The 6,000-nt window shown below is 41.9% G+C and overlaps 1 protein-coding gene across 8 annotated transcripts in view; it reads left to right on the top strand.

The window, feature by feature from the left end:
- Positions 1-353: 353 nt before the first annotated feature.
- The window catches only part of TANGO2 (transport and golgi organization 2 homolog), a 70,749-nt gene continuing 65,102 nt past the window's right edge, over positions 354-6,000 (top strand). For 3 of the 8 annotated variants that reach the window (XM_039505603.1, XM_039505605.1, XM_039505604.1), the window contains exon 1: positions 354-484. The gene's annotated coding sequence lies outside the window, so the exon portion shown is untranslated. Of the gene's footprint in view, positions 485-512; positions 619-3,467; positions 3,487-6,000 lie in introns of those variants that run through there. The other 5 variants (XM_039505606.1, XM_039505607.1, XM_039505611.1 and 2 more) reach the window with 5 other exon arrangements.

Raw genomic sequence — 6,000 nt, 5'->3', positions numbered from 1 at the left:
TGCTCCCTCTGCCTGTGCTTTGCAACCCCCACCCTCCCAAACCAGAGGGCACCTGACCAGGGCTGTGGGGCTAGGGGCCACCACCCCCAGGTAACCCCTGTCCTGGGTCCATCACCAAGGCCCACAAGGGCGGGAACTGCTATGGTGAGAGGGCACGGGGGGAGAGCCGTAGGCGGAGGAGCTGAGGTAAGCGGAGCGGAGATTCGTGCGGGGAGGAGAGCGCACAGAACGGAATAGCCGCACCAGGTGCAGGGAGGGGCAGATTGAAGAGAAGAGCCGAGATTTGGAACGCCGCAGCAGCCCTACTTGAGCGACAGGGGAGCGAGCCAATGAGAGATCGGGAGAAAAGAGGCTTACGCTCCAATAGCGTGCGAAGAAGGCGGGGCCTATGAAGCCAATGGGTGTGGCTGTTGTTACGGTGTCGCCTTTTCCCGGAAGCGTGTAACAGCGCGAGGAAGCGCCGCCGTTTTGTTCTGCGTGCTGGGTGAGTGTGAGCCTGTCAGCGTCTCGCTGCTCTATCGGGCTGTGAGACTAGAAGGGCCCTTAAAACTCGCCGTCCGGGCAGCCTGTAGAGTCAGAGTTGAGGGGTAGGAGCCTGGGTCCCTTCCGCTGCGCCCGGTAGGCGAGTTCCCCAGTCACCGCAGCTTCACCCGTGGGAGGGGTCCCTGGTGGTCTCCCACGAGGGTTTCGGGCTCAGAGAGGCCCTGGGTGACATCCTGCCACTAAGACACTGATCCTCAAACTTTTGTACTGGTGACCCCTTTCACACAGCAAGCCTCTGAGTGTGACCCCCCCCCCGTATAAATTAAAAACACTTTTTAAATATATGTTTAATACCGTTCTAAATGCTGGATGCAAAGCGGGGTGTGGGGTGTAGGCTGACAGCTTGTGACCTCCCCACATAATAACCTTGTGACTTCCTGAGAGGTCCTGACCCCCAGTTTGAGAACCCCTGCAATAAGGGAGGATGGTCTTGTGGTTAAGGTCTTGGCTGATCTGGATTCATTCCTGGCTCTACCACTGTTTTCCTGTGGGGCCTTGGGCAGGTCACTTAAACTGCCCCATGCCTCAGTTCCCGGCCCATAAATGGGGCTGAGATCCTTTTCCTACTTCACAAGGGTGTTGAGGATGCAGATTGGCAACATTAATGGTTTATCACAAGTCTTGTTCTGTGGCTCATAAAGCTCCAGCTACTGGAGTCAGATGGTCACCTGAGGATTTTTGCTTTGGAAAAACAAATCATTTAAGGAAGCTTGTGGTTGCAGAGAAGTCTGAACTCTAATGAACTTTGACTCAAACACCAGAAGGCAAATAAAAAGGACCCCAAATTATTTTTTTAAAATCTCCTATTTTACCTTGTCTGACTTTTTTGGTCTTGACTCATGATTTTTGAATGCTTAGGGTTGACAGTACTAAGATTTATCGAATTAACATTAAGTAATGACACTTATACTCTGTTGGCATACTCTGTTGGCATATACAGTAACTCCTCATTTAACATTGTAGTTATGTTCCTGAAAAATGTACTTTAAGCTAACGATGTTAAGTGAATCCAATTTCCCCATAAGAATTAATGCAAATAGTGGGGGTTAGGTTCCAGGGGGAAAAAATGCACCAGACAAAAGACATTATATACATATATAGTATAAGTTTTAAATAATTTTAAACAATTTAATGCTGTATTCACCAATGATGATTGTGAAGCTTGGTTGAGGCCGGGGTGTAGAGGACTTGCCCCGTTCCACCCGCCTGGCGCTCCTGCCAGGGAGCGGGGTCAGGGGCTTGCCTGTCTGGAATGCTGGCCAGGTAGAGTAGGGTAAGCCCCCACCCCTGCTCCCTGGCTGGAACACTGGGCAGAGTGGGGCGAGCCAAACAACCTTATAATGGAACATTGCACAACTTTTAAATGAGTATGTTCTCTAATAGATCAGCAACCTAATAACGAAACAATGTTAACGGGGACAACTTTAAGTGAGGAGTTACTGTAATTATCTAGTTAGTTGGTGTTTGAGTACAATCCTAGCTGGTATTGGTCTGGGATTGTCTTTTATTTTCTCTTTGTGCCATGGAGTTCTGGGATGTTTATTTTTCAAGCAAATTGACTTGTATCACAGTGTGTCACTTTAATGCCATGTCATGACCCTTATATTGTGATTTAGTGACATTGACAGTTTCACACTGGGTAAAGTAGTTGACAGCAAATAGTTAATGTTCAGGAGGCTTTACAGAAAGAAACACTTCCCTCCCTCCAGAATAGCAATCAGTGTTGAATAGTCATTTTAGTTTCCCCCACCCACAGTTATTGGAATTTTTGTAAGTACCACTATTTATTGGTTGACTGTATTGTTTGGTCAACACTTCTATAGGCGTTGATGTTGTTGTTTTGACAGACCATTCTATGGTTTAGAGTGAATGACAATACAATAATACCTGAGGGAATGATGGTATAATAATGTTCTGAGACATAATTATTTGCTAAGTGGTTCATTGTCCATTGATGAATCATGTTGTTTACCTTTAATAACATTTTAAACTACTTAACAGGCATCAACATTACTTCAGTGCGGATCCACCAATATCTCTTAGCTTATTAGCTTGCATAAGTATAGTTCGGAAGTGACCCATGAGCCTCATCAGTCAATAACATTTTGGATCAAATTATTACCTCAGTTCAGCAAAAGGATCCAATCATGCAGAGTCCAATTAAAATCAATCTTGTAACAGTAACCTCTGATTATTATAGATGAAAGAATAAGGGATACATATTTTCTTTTCAGTTTTTGATGCCCTTGAAAGCGCTTCTCATAGTAAGTTTCTACTTTGGTGCATGCCCTTTCTCAGGCACTCAAGAGGGATGTCTGTCGGTAAGAGCAGCAGCATAGCCAAAACTGAAACTAATAGGCATATTGTGCACAGAGAATCAGAATGGTGGTTCTGAGCATGTTTGGCATTGTTGTTGAGATGGCATGTACAAATGATGCTACTAAATGCCAACAGGGAGCAGAAAAACATTAATTCCAAATGTGCATAAGTCAACAAATACTAATAAAATGTTCACATGTGTAAGCACACAGTGAAAGTAGTAATGGATATAACAGCAAGCTTCCAAGTAAATCTGGTTGTGTAGCTGTACAGAAGTTAACAAGAGTAACTATGGAAATGGAGTAGCAATATTATCACTCCTTCCGGGAAATCTAGCATATTTACAAGATTTGTTTGCTACACAAGTAATCAGAAAAGAAAACTGTTGTCTTTGCATGAATTGTATTAGTTTATAGTTTTGATGATGACCTGTTTTGATTGAATTGGACTCCTGAAAATCGATAAGATAGTATTTTCAAAATATTCAGGTTAAAAGGAAAATCTGGAGGAGAAAATGATTACAGTACACTAACTGTGATAAGCTTCGAGAGGGGGAGGGGAGAGAGCCTGCCATAACTAGAGCACTGCTTTTTTGAGACACAACCTTTCATCGGCATCACAACTGTATGTAAAAAGTAGTATTTCGGGGGTGGGAGGCGAATCTTAAAACTAACTAAAAGTGAGTTGCAGGCATATTACACATTATTTTGAATAGCCACTTCCAAGTTTATCTGACATTGCTAGTTCAAGGATTCAAAAATCATGAGTCAGGCCCCAAAAAATCACCATGAGGTTTTTTAAACTTGTGGTTTTTAAGTCAATAATAATGTTTGGGCACTTTAATTTACCTTTTGATTTTTGAGCCAGTTGTGTACAGTTAGATTACATTTCCAAACTCTTCTCTGACTGCAACTTGAGGGCTAGAATTTGTTTTTCTAAATTGAAAACTGTATTTCTGCCCTAATTATCTGAATCCAGGATCTGGGGCTTTAAGAAACAACAAATATTGAGACATGATAAAGTCGTGAGTTGGCAACATATTGGTCATCTCATATCTTTAGAACAAACAGCAAAAATATATTAAAGCCAGCCACTATTCTGGCAGTATACATAGAGATAATAAGTGAAAAGACATTTGGGCTCTCACTGAAGAAGACACAGTGAGTGTGAAAGTCAGTCTATTGGAGTGCTTATTAGAATCTGTAATCTTGCCCTATTAGTGGTAGGTAGGCAGAGGTTTGAGTTCCAGCCAAGGGCAGATTTCATGCTGTTGCTTCGTTATGCTGAGTTAAAACCAACTGAACATCTACTTTTGTAAAAGCAACAGTTGATTATTTTTAAGTAATTTTTATTATATCAGTGAATTAATACAATAAAACAGGATATTAATTTATTCTATTTACTTTTTTATTTTAAAGAACAATCTTCTAAGATGTTAGCAAACTCAGCAATGTTGGCAACATAAATAAATACAGGTTCATGGTTGGGGGTCAAAGTCTTGCCAATTGACCCTTCCACCATTGACTGACACACAGCAATTTGGCCATGTTTGTTTTATCAGAAAGCTGATAATTTTTATAGCAGCTGTGATATAAAAGTTAAACAAAACTATTTCTGGATCTCTGCATTTCTGTAGTAATGAAACTGTAAGTTACTTTTAGTTGTATTAGTGGATTTAGAAAACTTACAGTGGCAAAACCCCAGTCTTCCTATGAATACTATATGCCTGAGTCTACTAGTAAAACAATTGAGTGACGATCTTAGTCACTGTCCTGAAGTAGCATGAAAGCATTTCCTAATACTTTTATTAGGCTTTCATAGACTATAAATGCTATTGTTATGGGTCTGCTGAGAGTTATGTTGGAGCATGTGGTATGAGGCACAAAGACAAATTGTCCCATTTGTATTGTCTGAAATACTACATACTTACTGTTTCTGCCATCAAATACTGCATTGTAATTTACTTAAGCCTGATAACATCTCATTATACTCCATGTTTTGGGTATATGTACTCTGTTCTGGTGTATGGCTCCTAAGAAAAAACGTGTGTGCGCGCACACAAAATTCCAAGGTTTTATCTTGTTAGCAGTGCTGGCGCTTCCATTAGGCGACCCTAGGCGGTTGCCTAGGGTGCCAGGATTCAGGGGGTGGCATTTTGTGCGCTCTCCACAAAATGCCGCCCCCCCAAAATTATGCCTAGGGCGCCAGAAACCCTGGTGCCGCTCCTGCTTGTTAGCATTAAACTCAACACATTTACTAATATAGAAAGTAGGTTGCTGAACTGCTTAAGGGGCATCTCCAGGTTAAAGGATTTTATTTGGCCAGTTCCTAGTCTATGGATGTGCTATTGCATGCTCTGCTCATGGAGTACAAGAAGGCTACTGATTCTGAGGGGTTGGGGAGCATACCCTTGACACTATCTGTGGAATACACTTCATCTGAGAATCTTGTGGTGTTTTACAAAGATTGGGTATGTATTAGAAGTCATATCCAGTTTACAGAGAAAGAAACTGATATACAGAGCAGTTAAAATATGTCTAATTAACCTAATTTGGAAATATAATCTAGGCCTCTGCTCTAACCACTGAATAAATGGCCTCAGTAAGCATCATGCAGCCCCCATGATCATTCCCTTCCCTTTGCTAGATTAATTTTACTGGCAGTCAGGATTATGGATTTGAGGTTGATTGGGATGTTAGTGAATTTACTAAGTATTTAGTGATCTATTTCTTTTTTTAATCCCAAAGCTGTACTATGGGGCAGTTTCTCTTTTGTCTGATATGTAACTGGAGGGAGAAATTTTTAAGGATCCATCTTCCAAAACAAGCACCTTCTATTCTTCAAGGAGGAAGAAAACAAAGGAGTGGGATAAACTGAAAATTAAACAATCAGTCCTGACAAAAGGAGGGGCAAAAAATCTGGTGAAGGAGAATGCAGCTCTCCGGAAACACAAGGTTGATCAGTGGAGGAGGATTGGCAGCATTCCTGAGAAATGGGAGCAAGAGAGCTTCCCCCATCCTTGGCTGCCAGTTTTTTAAATGCTTTATGCCTACAGGTCAGGTTTGTTGCGCTTTGCCTTCTTGGAGTGGGGGAGAGGCAGTATGCTGTGGATTTACCCTGTAGGATAAGTAGTCCCAG

The sequence above is a fragment of the Mauremys reevesii genome, linkage group 18 (assembly GCF_016161935.1).
Source record: "Mauremys reevesii isolate NIE-2019 linkage group 18, ASM1616193v1, whole genome shotgun sequence".
Lineage (NCBI taxonomy): Eukaryota > Metazoa > Chordata > Testudines > Geoemydidae > Mauremys > Mauremys reevesii.
Note: the sequence above shows the minus strand (reverse complement) of the source record. Positions and strands in the feature narration are given on the sequence as shown.